Consider the following 16,249-nt stretch of genomic DNA (forward strand, 5'->3'; position numbering starts at 1 on the left):
TATGTCTTTTGAATAAGGAAACACATATGGGACACTTTTGGCCAAACCATATGGTTACAACATGGGCAAACACAATTATTCCCATACAGGCTCCTTATATGGGCTAAAAGTGGGACCTACATAGGTCACCTGTATATGTCTTTTGAATAAGGAAACACATATGGGACACTTTTGGCCAAACCATATGGTTACAACATGGGCAAACACAATTATTCCCATACAGGCTCCTTATATGGGCTGAAAGTGGGACCCACATAGGTCACCTGTATATGTGTTTTGAATAAGGAAGCACATATGGGACACTTTTGGCCAAACCATATGGTTACAACATGGGCAAACACAATTATTCCCCATACAGGCTCCTTATATGGGCTAAAAGTGGGACCCACATAGGTCACCTGTATATGTCTTTTGAATAAGGAAACACATATGGGACACTTTTGGCCAAACCATATGGTTACAACATGGGCAAACACAATTATTCCCATACAGGCTCCTTATATGGGCTGAAAGTGGGACCCACATAGGTCACCTGTATATGTGTTTTGAATAAGGAAGCACATATGGGACCCTTTTAACCAAACCATATGGGTCCAACATGGGCAAACACAATTATCCCCATATAGATTCCTTATATGGGTCCAAAGTGGGACCCACATAGGTCACCTGTATATGTGTTTTGAATAAGGAAACACATATGGGACCCTTTTGGCCAAACCATATGTGTCCAACATGGTCAAACACAATTATTCCCATATAGGCTCCTTATATGGGCCGAAAGTGGGACCCACGCAGGTCACATGTCTGTGTTTTGAATAAGGAAACACATATGGGGCCCTTTTGGCCAAACCATATGGGTACAACATGGGCAAACACAATTATTCCCATATAGGCTCCTTATATGGGCTGAAAGTGGGACCCACATAGTAGAGATGCGCGGTTGGCGGTTACAGCCGCGGACTCCGCGGATAAACCACGGATCGGGAGGATGACGTGACGAAAAATAATATTTTAATTAAATTCGGGCGGGTGGCGGATCGACTGCTTGTTATTAGCTTTGTTCTTCAAAGCATACGACCTTAAAGGTGAGCATTATGTCTATCAAGGTGGCAGGCTCAGAAGTTCGCGAAGAGAACTGAAATGAGACGGTCTAGCCTTCAGAGGACCCATAATTTGGGTCACCTGTTGCACGCGCCCCCAGTAGCGCCCATCGCGCCTGTCAGCAATAAACAGCGGAGACATTTTTGACTTATTAAAATAAATATGTAATCAGAAAAATATGAATTTATTTTAGAAAATATGACACATTGATGTAGATTAAACTATTCAACAACAGTATATCAAATAATCAACCTTAGAAATATACGCAACATAAACCGAATAATATTAACACAAAACATAACTTATAATACTAAAACAGTGACAAGAAAAAGTTTTCTAAATACACTTTTATTTAATAAAGGTTTTAATTGTTTGGGATAGCCTCGGCATGTTAAGGATCCATTCGTTCTATCATTAACAGCGCAGAGAAATGAGGACGCATTTTGACACAGCTCTTATCAACGCCGGCGAAGGAGGTACGTGGCAAACTCAAAAAAATGAGAATTAAAAACAAAGGAAATAAAAGGTCAGAAAAGGGTTGCCTGGAATAAGTTTTACAAAGTGGTAAATCAGGAGGATGACACTAGTGCAGACTATGTAATTTGTGCGTTTAATTTAGGCTATTTATTTATTTTTGTCCCATGTCATGTGCGCCGATTGGAGACTGGTCTTTATGATTTAAAAAGAAAGCATTCAAGTGAACAGTACTAAACGAACTTGAAGCAAAAATAAATTTCAGCAAATGCAAACTTCAATCAAACATAGTAAGAGGTGAAGTATAGCTTTAGCCTACAGAAATGCTTATTGCATTAATTTTTAAATGTGTGCGAGGTCCGTGCACGTCCTTCGCTAGCTACACGTGCATTAAATATTAATGACGTTGAGTTTATTGTTTTAATTAATTTATATTCACAAAACTTATCAACAAAACATCGATTAAAATTAAGAGACAAATTATCTGAAACGAAATTCATTTTAAAGTAGAAAACAAAACTTAAATTAAACTCGAAAATAATGTCTGACCCATTACAATTCTCCCTTCATATTGGCCTTTACAACGCCCTATATGGCGTTTAAAATTACAGTCTATCTTTCGTAATAAGCTAACTAAAATTAAACAAAACATAAACACATTACAACAATATTCAAACCCAACAATACTCAAACATAAATATAAAATAGACATTATGATACATGTTAAAACAATCCGATATAGCATTTATAATAGCTGGTTAGTAGATGTTTACTATTTTTGTCAAAACCTCCGTTGCAAACCTCCATTTACCTGAATAAAATAATTTTTACTTTGAAAATGATGCGCTGTCACGCTAACACCAGCTGTTTGTTTACATAAGACTCCATCTACATTTACACTCAGCGCAACGTCTGATTTCTTAAACTAAAACATGGTCTCCAGCGTTGACGAACGAATCCGTTTATGAGGGTCGAAAACGGTGATGTAGATGAAAGGCGTAAACGTAGCAAAAGTAACGCATTTTAAAGGATAAACGAATTAATGTAAACATAGCCTGAGTTCACTGCTTATATTCTAGGGCTTTCTAGTCTCGTGGCTGTCATCAGCAGCGGCTGTCATCAGCAGCGCCTTGCATCGCCCAGTCAGCGGATGGCGGGCGGGTGCGGTTTTGAAAACTGGTCAGAAACGTTGGTGCGGATGGATGGCGGACGGATGATGAGTTTTGTGATGCGGTTGCGGATGAAATAAAAGCCCATCCGCGCATCTCTACCACATAGGTCACCTGTATATGTGTTTTGAATAAGGAAACACATATGGAACCCTATTGGCCAAACCATATGGTTACAACATGGACAAACACAAATATTCCCAAATAGGCTCCTTACATGGGCCGAAAGTGGGACCCACATAGGTCACCTGTATATGTCTTTTGAATAAGGAAACACATATGGAACCCTATTGGCCAAACCATATGGGTACAACATGGGCAAACACAAATATTCCCATATAGGCTCCTTATATGGGCCGAAAGTGGGACCCACATAGGTCACCTGTATATGTCTTTTGAATAAGGAAACACATATGGGGCCCTTTTGGCTAAACCATATGGGTACAACATGGGCAAACACAATAATTCCCATATAGGCTCCTTATATGGGCCGAAAGTGGGACCCACATAGGTCACCTGTATATGTCTTTTGAATAAGGAAACGCATATGGGGCCCTTTTGGCCAAACCATATGGGTACAACATGGGCAAACACAATTATTCCCATATAGGCTTCTTATATGGTTTAGAAGTGGGACCCACATAGGTCACCTGTATATGTGTTTTGAATAAGGAAACACATATGGGACCCTTTGGGCCAAGCCATATGGGTAAAACATGGGCAAACACAATTATTCCCATGTAGGCTTCTTATATGGGTCTGAAGTGGGACCCACATAGGTCATGAGTTTATGGGTTTTGAATGAGGATACACATTTGGGACCCTTTCGGCCAAACCATATGGGTACAACATGGGCAAACACAATAATTCCTATAAAGACTCCTTATATGGGCCCAAAGTGGGACCCACATAGGTCATGAGTATATGGATTCTAAATAAGGAAACACTTATGGGACCCTTTCTGTCAAATCATATTAGACCAAAATGGGCAAACACAATCAGTCCCATACAAGCTCCCGACATGGACCCCCATATGTAATTGTCATTTCATGCCCTGTTTTAAACAGGGATCCTGAAAGGTTTATGCCTATGTTTTCAGACTGTCTTACTTCACAAACCATGGTGACGCTAAAAGCAAGACATGTAGCCTAATAGTTTATGAAGTCCCAAAGGACTGCAGGATAACTTCTAAGTAAAGACGGCTGCATCAATGTAACAGAAGCCTTGCATTTTTTACCCAAAGCTTGTATTAGTGCATTTAAAATGTTATTTGTAATATGATGACAAAACATTGCAAAAATTAGTTAGGTTCAGGCTCAGGTTAAAATTTTCCTGCAAGTCTAAAGCGATCTAACATAATTAGCAAAAGTGAGAAAGAGACCATATTCACCGTATTCTGATATCTAGACCAATCAGTTTTCACTGTGGGCAGGCTTACAATCAACCTCTCTCTTCAGCTCAGTAAACCACTGTACAGTAGTTTATTTACAATGTACAGTAAATGACAGAGTGTCCAAAAAAAACACTGGAAAATAATACAATATTTACTTTATTTTTCAAGTACATAAAAGTGTATCTGTGTGTAAACCCTCTGCTTTTAAACAAAACAAAAACATTTGATCCTATCTTTATTTGTTCCTTTTTATCTTATTTTAAATATGTGTAGTTTTTTATAAATATAGGGTCAAAGGAGTTTAAGGTGTCCTTCATAATTGTACATATATTTTATAGCTGTTAAAAGAGCAACCATATTAAAGTAGGCTAATAAACAATATAACACAATATATAATTTATATTGATGATTTAATTATTTTAAATGTATGTTTTTTTTTGCGGGGGCTTGTTGGTGAGCTTCCTTCCCAATCAGTTTTTGTAGGGTGGGATGTCTGAGTGTAATTTTAATAAATTAAACAGTCAAAACTGCACAAAAATCTTTTATTTACATTGTCTCCAATGTTTGCTATATTGAGAGGATTTGTTCATATGTAGAACTAATTTTATGTTTTGATAGATACTAAGTGAATTATCACCATACACCAAAGGCCTCTATCATGCTCTGGCCAGACCTTCAATACTGAAAGTGTTTAGAATGTTTAGCCAACATTGAGACAAGCTGAGTCATGCTGAGTCCATGAGTTTAGGTCCATGAGAAGAGCATTGAGCAACTAGGCTCTCCTGATTTTGCCAAGTGGTTGATGTCCTCAGGGCAACTTTATGTTGACCCGGGGGTAACATTTCAATCAACCAATCAGATTTCAGAAATAAGTTTACAGTTTGTTTCACCAACTATGGTGTGGTGCAGGGGTGGCTGGTGACTTCTCTTGTGAAGGATTCAAAAATTTGTGTTTGGGGTGTCATGTGTGTTGCTCATCATGTCAAAATATGTGTTTGTTGCGTCATGTGAACCATGTGCATCATGCATCGTGCCTGCTGGACACACATCGAAAGGATTTGTAATTAAAGAGGCGCTCACAAAATACTTGCAAGACACTACACTAAATTCATGCCACACACATGACAGGCTACATGTTGTGATGAGATTTGCATCATGTGCCCTCGATAAAGAAGTCACCACGCGGCCGTCACTGCGTAAATGGCTACTGGATTTTATTTATTTGGGGTCTATGGGCTACAGTTTTCCAAAATATACCCTTATGAAAATTAAATAATTAAATTAAATTAAATGGTTTACTACAGTTTAAACAAAAAAAAAACATACTCTAGTAAAACCATGGTTTTGCCAATAGTAGGCCTAATCAATACCAAAAAACATTTTACTGTACCACAAAAAAACATGCTTAATTTTCGTTAGCTATGCTGTCTCTTTTTTCAATGGGCTATTATACTTTCATGTAGAAAATTAACCATGGTTTTACTATAGTTAAAACAAAAACAAAAAACATAATAGAACCATGGTTTTGCTAGTAACCAATACACCAAAAAAACATGTTTACACTTTTACCACAATAAAACCATGGTAAATTTTCGTAAGGGCTATATGCACATTGTGTTTTGGGGTATATTTATGCAGATACAGGCCCATACAAATTCTAAACCGTAGACATTGTGTGTGTGTGTGTGTGTGTGTGTGTGTGTTTGTGTGTGTGTACGTGTATTGCAATAAACTCGAATTATATGTGTATCCTACAGAAAATGCAGTATTAATGCTAAAAAGTGATTTGTCCTGCATCATCACTATGTTGTATTCGTTTAAAAAAACGGCGCCAAGAAAGAAAGGACATGCGCATTGTTCTCCTCCTGAGCCAGTTAACGTAGAGCTGGTACATTGCTGTCTTCACTGGAGTGCTGCAAGCTCGAAGTGTGGTGAGTAGATCTGTTTTATTACAATATATGACATTAAACTGTTGATAAAAAGTATATTCAAGTAGTCAAACATTAAAATATTCTTGGATGTTATTCTAAATCAGTGGCGAAGCTCGCCGGGATAACGTTTGGTGAATGCGTACGGTCGAGGTTGCGAAAATCAACCTTGTGTTTAAATTGTTAGAGTTTTAAAACATTACATTTACTCTGTTAACGTAACATTTACTTAAGAAGCGCTTTAGGATAACAGTTATAGTGGGTATTTTTACTTTTACTCGTAACTCGATGATATTTCTATTGACATGCCCTCAGTTTTGCACGACGCACGATGCAGTACGAAATGCGAACTTCAGATTATTATTATTATTTCATAATTTGCCGAAGCATTTGATTTGTGAATGAATGACTCTTTTGAACGAGTCGGTTCTTCACAAAATATTGCAAATGAATTACTGTTTTGTACCGGGTCGATTCTAAACTAGCTATTGATTGAACGGTTTGAATCAGTTTGAATGATTTGTTCCTTGTGCTGCAAGATCTGAATCATCTGTACATCTGCAGGCTGCAGCACTTCTCGCTCGTAACGTGAAACTTAAAAACACGCCAAGGAGTGGATGCAAGTGAACTATCAATCTACTGAAACAGAAGCGGGAAATGTATTCGAAGACGAAAATGCTCGCGCGACCTGTGCGTCAGACCCGGATAAACGCACGCGAGCTGACAAAGTAAGTTAACGCGCTTTCAGAAATGTTCACTTCAATCACAGCAGGAAGAAAATCCATCGACGATTGGCGTCTGATTCGCTCTAAAAAGTAATGTTTGTTCAGATGTGAGTGCTTTTTGTGACACATTAGTTTGATAATATTAGATAACACGAATTACTGTATTTTTACTCAAGTAAAATATTGACTGCTGTCCCCTCCTATGGAAATCACGTTTTCGTTTGGCTGCATCTAGTAATAGGTATGTTGCTAACTCCGCTGTCGCGGCTGATTTTTTGGTTCCGCTCAACGAAACCCAAGATTTCCTCAGGCGGCGCGCGGTGTTGTGGAAAATACTGCTTCTGTTGGTTTGTTGATGGTGACATTTCTGAGTTTTAATTCTTAACATCACCGGAAGAAGCATAGGTACCTTCTCGTTTTCAGTCACCACCTTTTATGTTTCACTGCTGGCCGTGCGAGCTCGCCAAAGTCTGTTGTTTGTAAAATCATCGCTGTTTTTACTGAAGTTGAGTAAAGACATTCTTGAAATTGTAAAGACATTTAGTTTAATTGCTAAACTACAAGTGGACGAAATTTTAATAAATTTGAACGACTACCAAAGGTGGTTTTAACTCTACCAAAATCTGCTTGAATGGTAAGGAATGGGGAGCAGCCGTATAGCCATGCAGTAGATGTGTATATATAGACTGAATAAAGAGTGTTATTTGGTGTAATTAGTGGTTTGTTTTTTTATATATCTGACTTTTCAGAAGTAGAATATGTAGAGGATATGGCAAACAGCTTATCCTGAAAGATTCAGGTCAATATCTTAAAATTTTAAAAACTTATAGCTAAAAACGTCATAATTTTCATGATTCGGTCACACATTTTCTTGAATTTTAATGGAAAACATGGGACCAAATAAAGTGATGATTTTCGAGTTTCAAATGGCCAGTACTTTGTTATTCTTTAACCCATATACATGATCTTGGTCTCATTTAAAAGCTTTTTTCAAGCTCTTTCTATCTGAACAACTCGTTTTAGCATTTAACCATTTTGAAAATTTTAGCAACATACCTACTAGTAAGAGCACTATTTTGTTTGCTCAGTTTGATCACTGATATCTATTACAAGTTTTAATGTCATTTTGGATGTAGGGAAGCAATTAGGTGCAGCGTTATAACAAGACTATTGACTTCTATGCCTACCTTTACATGAATTTTTTTTTAGCGTACATACTGTATAGTATAGACTTGGTTAGTGAACTTTAACAGTAGCTGTTAACTCATATAATTTTGTCATTTTTATGGATTTTTTTCAGATCCTGAGTAGCTGTTATTCAACATAAACACATTTCCGCACACATGAAGATGGATGACGATAGTTCATCTTAAAATGAAACTTATGTTTATCAGCTTACCCCCAGGCCATCCAAGAGGTAGGTGACTTTGTTTCTTCAGTAGAACACAAATGTAGATTTTTAACTCCAACAGTTTCAGTCTGTCAGTTGTATAAGTGGATGGTAACAAAAACCGAAAGAGAAAAAAAACATGCACAGACAAATCCAAATAAAACCCTGCAGCTCGTGACGACACATCCGTGTCCTACTTAAGACACAAAACCTTCGGTTTGTGCGAGAAACCGAACAGTATTTATATCATTTTTTACCTCTAATACAACATTATCCCCAGAGAAACGGCAGCCCCTACGCCCTCATTCTGTGCACCCGATACAGTAGGTGGCAGTATGCACCTATGAAGTTGTTTTGCAACCCGCTATTAAACATTAGATGAATAAGAAGGTGATGTGTGAATGCGCGTGTTTCATTTTAAGATGAACTATCGCTATAAACAGGCCCATTGGCTGCCTACATATTATAATAAGCTGTTTTAAATTTCAAATGTTCAATGCCTTATTGCACCGAGCCCAACCCGAACATAATTTCTAAATATCTATCCGAACCCGGCCCGTCGGGTACCGTCGGGTCCCGCTGGCTCGGTTCGAGTATCCATCCTTTAATACCTACTGTATGCCAAAGACTGTCATTGTAAAAAGTACAAATGTGCCATTTTTAATATTTCTTTATCTTAAAAATTTATTTGGTTTTGCAGATGCTCTTAAGAACAACGCCCTGATGTCCAAGGTCAACCAGCAAGAAGCTGAGAAGGCACTGCCAAAATGGTTTACTGGGGCAAGGGACAGAGGAGGACAGAGAGCATCAAGAATGCAGAAAAGGATGTCTGTTTGAGAAAGGTTAAAACTACAGTTGTTGATTTGAACTGTTGTAGTTCTTTAATTTTTCTTAAAGGAAAACACAATCATTTTTCAATATTTACCATGTTCTTCCCTCAACTTAGATGAATTAATACAGACCTCTCTTTTCTCAATGTGTGCACTTAAAGGTGGGGTGCACAATTTCTAAAAAAAAACGTTTTGGAAAAGGGAGACAGGCCGACTATCAAAACACACTTGTAGCCAATTAGCAGCATGTCTACTAAATGACATCGTTGCCTGGGTTGCGTATGTGTGGGGCGGGTCTATCAAAAGAAGGTTCAGATTCTATTAGGGTAAGGGTGTGTTTGTTTAGATGATTTCAAATATCAACATTGGCTTTCATGCACCCTGCCTTTATTTGTTGTAAAGTGTGGCGTGAATGTGTTAGCATTTAGCCAAGCACCATTCATTCATTAGGATCCAAACAGGGATGAATTTAATAGCCACCAAACACTTCCATGTTTTCCCTATTCAAAGACTGTTACATGAGTAGTTACACGAGGAAGTATGGTAAAAAATATAACTATATTGTATGGCGGAAGAGCACTTAGTTTGTAGCACTCGACCTTGGGCACAGTAACATCATCACTCCTGACTACTCCCCCTCTTGCTTAAACTACAGTCAACATAACCAACATGCCTGTACTAATGTTAGTACATTGAGCAGACTCTGCGAAATATCAAGTTAAGTTTAAGTGTACGCATTGAGAAAAGAGAGATATGTATTTATTCGGCTAAGTTGATGGAAGAACATAGTAAAATATTGAAAAACTGTGTTTGTAATTATCTTACTTTCATTTACTTTTAAGGGCCCCATTTCAATAATTTTTTAAAGGGGCCATGGCATGAAAATCTGACTTTTTCCATGTTTAAGTACTACAATTGGGTCCCCAGTGCTTCTATCAACCTAGAAAATGTGAAAAAGATCAACCCAGTAACTTCCATTCTCTGCAAGCATGTGAAAAAATAGGTAGTTGAAATTTGGCTCTCCTTATGATGTCAGAAGGAGCTCTTATTATAATAATACCACACCTTAATCTGCACTATCCAACCACAGCACTGCCATTTAGTGCAGAGAGGGAGAGACAGAGAAAAAAATTCACAGCACAATTAAGTTTCAATTTCAACAAACCACCATCATTGTTATCAGTGTTTGAATTTCATCAGCTCATTTGCATTTTAAAGTAGGGATGCACCGAAATGAAAATTCTTGGCCAAAACCGAAAAAAGGAAACCAAGGCCGAAAAACCGAAACACCGAAAGAAATTATTATGCCAATTATAAGTACAATTGCATTTATGGCTATCACTGTGTACTAACTTTACTAGGGGTGTGTGATGGATAAAAAAAACCTTACAGTTCGGATCACATTACAGTTTTTGAGGCACAGATCAGATTATTTTTCGGATCAGCAAAAAGCAGGTGGGAAAAAATCTAATAAACAATAAAGAAATTGCAAACATTTACAAAAAAGAACAAAGTTGTACATTAATAAGGTCTGAAATTAGCATTAGGTACAGAAATCAAATTAAATGAATCATAACACAATAAATTAAATGTATTATTATTTTTAGAGCTATTTGTCTCTTTGTCATGGGTTGTTTGATTAACATTAATGACACAGACTTAAGTAGGTTAATCTGACTGTAATCTATACATACACTTAAGACAGGGCTCGACATTAAGGCTTGTCCGCTTGTCCGGGACAAGTGGATTTTTTGTAGGACAAGTGTAAGAGAAAATTAGTTGTCCGACTGGACAAGTTAAATTTCAATCAATGTTACTTCACGTTATGTGCCGTTAACGACAGAGCAGAACGCGCAGCGCAAACACCGAGCGGATTATTGAACAGAGAGCGCGGCACGCCGACACACACGTTTACATGTACTGTTATTGTTACTAAACAAGCTGTGCGCGCATTAAACCTGATCGCCGAACATGTGTGTGTGTGTGCGTGCTGCGCGACAGCGATTTGAATCTGACAGAGTTCGTCACTGTACATTAAAAATCCCACACGAACATTACAGCGTAAATGCTAGGTTTAAGATTATCTGCTTAAGTGTTTTTATGTCAGACAATCATTGAAAAATCTTCTATTATTTGCTTTAATTGCTAGTCCGGGTTTGGTTGAAGGCTACAGTTTGTCCGGGATGTCTCACTCAAAGTATTCAAATCGTTGACTTTATTAAATGTGCATAGATGTGTGTTTAGTATAATGCACGAACATGCACAGTCCACAAAACCTCCTTTGATTTGAATAAATCCTGCTTATATAAACTATAACTATTTACACTATTCAGCCGATCTCCTTCCCCGTTATCATTCACCTGCTCTATTCTCCGACACTGCGCAGACTCTCTAGCGGTAAGTTTTGGAACAGTCCATTTCGCACTTAACAACAGGGGTAATCGGATTAGTCCATTTATTAAAGGTGACACTTTTCTACAATCATTGAAATGTGGGAAAAATGAAGAGAAAGGCAGCAGATATAGCATCATTCTTCAGAAAGAGTAACAAAAAGCAGCCAAATGAATCTTAGTAAAATACATTTCAGTGGCCTAAATTCCCATGATTTTCTGCTCTCTATAGTATTTTCAGCAATGGGAGATATAAATCCTGGTTTCAAAGTAAATTTCAAAAGTTTTATTTGATTAAATAGTTTTAAAAAACATGAGGTTGAATTATGACTATACATTTTATGTTAATCTCAATTCATTTTAATTAAAATTCAAGTATTGTAGCAATTGTATGTTATACATTATTCTTATTAACACACCTATAATACTTATTTTAAGTATTTTAAGGATGGATGATAGAGATTTTATGTGCCACCAGAGTAACTGCTGGCCCCTGCCTGGCCACCACTGAAAATCCTTTGCTCCGCCAATGATTAGCAAAAAACAAAAAATACATTATATTATAAATCTTTACCCGGACAAGTGACTTTTGTGCATGGACAAGTGAAACACAAATTTACTTGTCCGAAGAACAAGTTGCTCAAAAAGTTAATGTCAAGCCCTGACTTAAGACATAAACAAATGTTTTTATTAGAAAAAGAATACTGTGGAGATAATTTTGTTTATATGTGCCCTGTCAATAACAGAGAGATTTTATGTTTGCTTGTTTTTTTTTTTTTAAACGCGTTTCTCTCGTATGTGCACTATTAAACGCGCGCGCACACATAGAGAACGAGGGTGGATCCCAAACAGCGCAACAGTCGCTCCACATAAAAACGTTACGTTGTGTTTCGTTGCTTTATTCGCCGAATGTATGTTAATGGATTACAGTATGAGACACATTAGAGCGACTCTCTCTAAAGTTTACACATCAAGACATGCTTAATCTTTGCAGAAGCGTGCAAACAGCTCGACCGTGAGTGAAACCTGCTTGAGCACGAAGGGGAGGGGTGGGAGACGACTGATCACCGTGAGTGAAACCTAAGCGCTAGTGCACGGATGGGAGGGGCGCAGTTAACATTCATTTTCGGTTGACTTTTTCGGCTGGATTTTTTATTTTGGCCGAAACAGATAATGCCATTTTTGACCGAAAATTTCGGCGACCGAAATTTCGGTGCACCCCTATTTTAAAGGACACACCCAAAACAGCACATTTTTGCACACACCTACAAAGTCGCTATTTTAACATGCTATAATAAATTATTTATATGGTATTTTGAGCTAAAACTTCACATTTGTGCTCTGGGGACACCAAAGATGTATTTGACATCTTAAAAAGGTCTTGTGAAATGGCCCCTTTAAGATGTAAAATAAATCTTTGGTGTCTCCAGAGTACATATATGAAACTCTAGCTCAAAATATCGTATATATAGATAATTTGTTATAGCAAGTTGAAATTGCCACTTTGTAGGTCCAAGCAAAACTGCGTCCCTTAAACGTGTCCTTTAAAATGCAAACACAGACCACAACGACGGTGGCCCGTTGAAACCGAAACTCAGTTGCTCTGCCAATTATCTTTTCTCACTCTCTGCACCAAATGGCAGCGCCATGTTTGGATAGTGCAGATTAAGGAGTGTTATTATTATAATAAGATCCCCTTCTGATATCACAAGGGGAGCCACATTTATATTACCTATTTTTGACATGCTTGCAGCGAACATTTTACCAGGTTTTCATGCTATGGGCCCTTTAAATATAATTTTTTTTCTAATTGTATTCGCAATATACTTATCAAAGTACATACCTCCTTATACTATATATGGTGGCAAGGAAAAATGTGAATCTTTTAGATTTTCATTTTTTTAAAACAATTTTTTCATAAAATGTGATCTGATTTCCATCTAACACAATGTGTCTAAAAAAATAACACAACGTCTGATCTTTTATGTTGAACACACTTAGTGGCCAACCACATCAAACGTGTTTATGGAAGTTGCAGGCGCCTTTTTTTGAATGATATTTTTTGGGCAGGGAGCGTTTATGCGTGCCGAACGGCTTGCGGTTTTTGCTGCCAGTCGCAGCACTCGCTTTTGAAGGAGCGCTGAGAGCGGAAAAGCGCACGACGTCATTCGCGTCTTTCCATTTTCCAATCGAATGAGGGGAGAGGCAGGCCTTACGGTGTGGTGAGGGAAGTTTACAGTGCTTTGAAGAACCGGACTCTCTCACTCTCTCCTGCGTGTTTGTGCACCTCTCACCCTCAAACAAGGTCACAGTAAACGCCCTCTTTTTAAAGTTTCTGCTAATATGACAGTTAACAGCAAAAGAGCGCTCACGCTTCAATATTTGGACGTCTCATGTGTATGCCGTTCTTCAAGTCAATCCATAAAATCTCTATTGTGTTGAGGTCTGGGCTTTGACTTGGCCACTCCAAAAGGCGGATTTTGTTTTTCTGAAGCCATTCTCCTCTGGACTTGCTCCGGTGTTTTGGGTCTTTGTCCTGTTGCATCACCCAGACATTCCTCCTACAGACATTCACACATTATCCTGAAGAATTGTCTGATAAACTTGGGAATTTATCTTCCCCTCAATGATTGCAAGCTGGCCATACCCTGATGCAGCAAAGCAGGCCCAAATCAACAGGTCTTCTCCATAATACTTTACAGTTGGGATGATGTTTTCATAATGATATTGCGTGCCCTTTCTATGCCAGATGTAGTGCTGTGTGTTTTTCCAAATAGTTCAATCTTCGTTTCATTAGTCCACAAAACATTTTGCCAAATACCACTGTTGGAATGTCAATTTGTTCTTTTGCAAATTTCAGGCGTGCAGCAATGTTCTTTTTAGTACTGTAATTAGTGACTTCCTTTGGTGTCCTGCCGTGAATACACTGCTTGTTCAGTGTTTTACGTGTTGTAGACTCAAATACAGAGAGTTCCAATAATGCCTTCAAATCTTTGCCTGTCATTCTGGGTTGTTTCTATACCTCATTAAAGGAATAGTCTACTCATTTTCAATATTAAAATATGTTATTACCTTAACTAAGAATTGTTGATACATCCCTCTATCATCTGTGTGCGTGCACGTAAGCGCTGGAGCGCGCTGCGACACTTCGATAGCATTTAGCTTAGCCCCATTCATTCAATGCTACCATTTAGAGATAAAGTTAGAAGTGACCAAACACATCAACGTTTTTCCTATTTAAGACGAGTAGTTATACGAGCAAGTTTGGTGGTACAAAATAAAACATAGCGCTTTTCTAAGCGGATTTAAAAGAGGAACTATATTTTATGGCGTAATAGCACTTTTGGGAGCACCTCGACTCGCCTGAAAAGTCCGCTCCCCTTATCACTTTCATAATGGGAGAGGGAGGGTGTTACTGCGCCGAGTCGAAGCACTCCCAAAAGTGCTATTACGCCATAAAATATAGTTCCTCTTTTAAATCCACTTAGAAAAGCGCTACGTTTTATTTTGTACCACCAAACTTGCTCGTTTAACTACTCCTCTTAAATAGGAAAAACGTTGATGTGTTTGGTCACTTCTAACTTTATCTCTAAATGGTACCATTGAATGAATGGGGCTAAGCTAAATGCTATCGAAGCGTCGCAGCGCGCTCCAGCGCTTACGTGCACGCACACAGATGATAGAGGGATGTATCAACAATTCTTAGTTAAGGTAATAACATATTTTAATATTGAAAATGAGTAGACTATTCCTTTAATGAGTCTTCGTGGTGCTCTTAGTGTCATTTTGACTGGGTGTCCATCTCTTGGTAGAGTAGCAACAGTCCCAAAGCATCTCCATTTGTAGATTGTATGTCTGTAGACTGGTGAATTTCTACAGTCTTTGACATAACTTTTAACCCTTTCGAGCTCCATGTAAAGCAACAATTCTTGATTAAAGCTCTTTTGATAGCTCTTTTTGGTGAGGCATGGCCCATATAAAAAAAATGAACTCCAAAAGTAAACTTTAAAGTAGCTGTAGTCCACACCTCCAAATACATTATCTTAAAGAGACTCCAGGTGTGATAAAACCTGACTCCATTTTGCTTTTTCGAGGTCTCGTTCGCTTAAAAGTTCACATACTTTTTTCACAAGCACTATGAGTTTTTAGGTTGTTCTTAAATAATTCTGTTCTTTCATGTCTTTATTGTTTTGTTTTTTTAGAACCATTATGTTTGTCAATACCCTTGACTTGATGAAGACCAGATCACATTTTATGACAAATTTATTTAGAAAGCTATGAAATTCCAAAAGGTTAATATACTTTATCTTGTTACTGTATTTCTTGAAGGACATACTTCTTTTCAAAACACTCAAGACTCTAAAAGGTTCTAAAATAGTTTTGTGCCATTGTAACAAATGTGGCATGATGGTTAGTTAAATAAAAATGGAATTTGAAAGGATTTCAGTGTCACTGTGTGCTTTACTTCTTTCTGCCCTGTTAATACAGGGCGTCATCACACTCCTCTCATTACAATACGCTAACTGGATAACACTGGATATGTCTTATTGAATATGCAGTTTACTAAAATAATGTATTTACCTGCAACAAATTAATTACAGCCTAACTATAGTTATTGTATTTACTAGCTGCTGACCTAGGATTTATAGTTATAATTTTAAAGAAATCTATATTTTGCTGTACCTTTTGTTGTAAATTGTGTCTTTTGGGGTATTTTTTGTCTAAATATAGTCAAGGGGGTTGTATGATTCTTTGGTTCACAACTTCCTATTCTGAAAGTTTGATCAATTCTGCAACAAATGTATTTATGGTAACAGACTCAAAAAGTTTTTCTTGTGTAGTTTAATGC

The 16,249-nt window shown here is 37.7% G+C and overlaps 1 long non-coding RNA gene across 1 annotated transcript; it reads left to right on the forward strand.

Moving 5' to 3' along the window:
• Positions 1 to 5,958: 5,958 nt before the first annotated feature.
• On the forward strand, positions 5,959 to 10,709 carry LOC129426341 (uncharacterized). Its single transcript, XR_012367722.1, has 4 exons — positions 5,959 to 6,068; positions 6,630 to 6,793; positions 8,091 to 8,207; positions 8,881 to 10,709. It is a non-coding gene; the product is annotated as an uncharacterized lncRNA (long non-coding RNA).
• The last annotated feature ends 5,540 nt before the right edge of the window (positions 10,710 to 16,249 follow it).

The sequence above is a fragment of the Misgurnus anguillicaudatus genome, chromosome 24 (assembly GCF_027580225.2).
Source record: "Misgurnus anguillicaudatus chromosome 24, ASM2758022v2, whole genome shotgun sequence".
In the NCBI taxonomy this organism is placed as follows: Eukaryota; Metazoa; Chordata; class Actinopteri; order Cypriniformes; family Cobitidae; genus Misgurnus; species Misgurnus anguillicaudatus.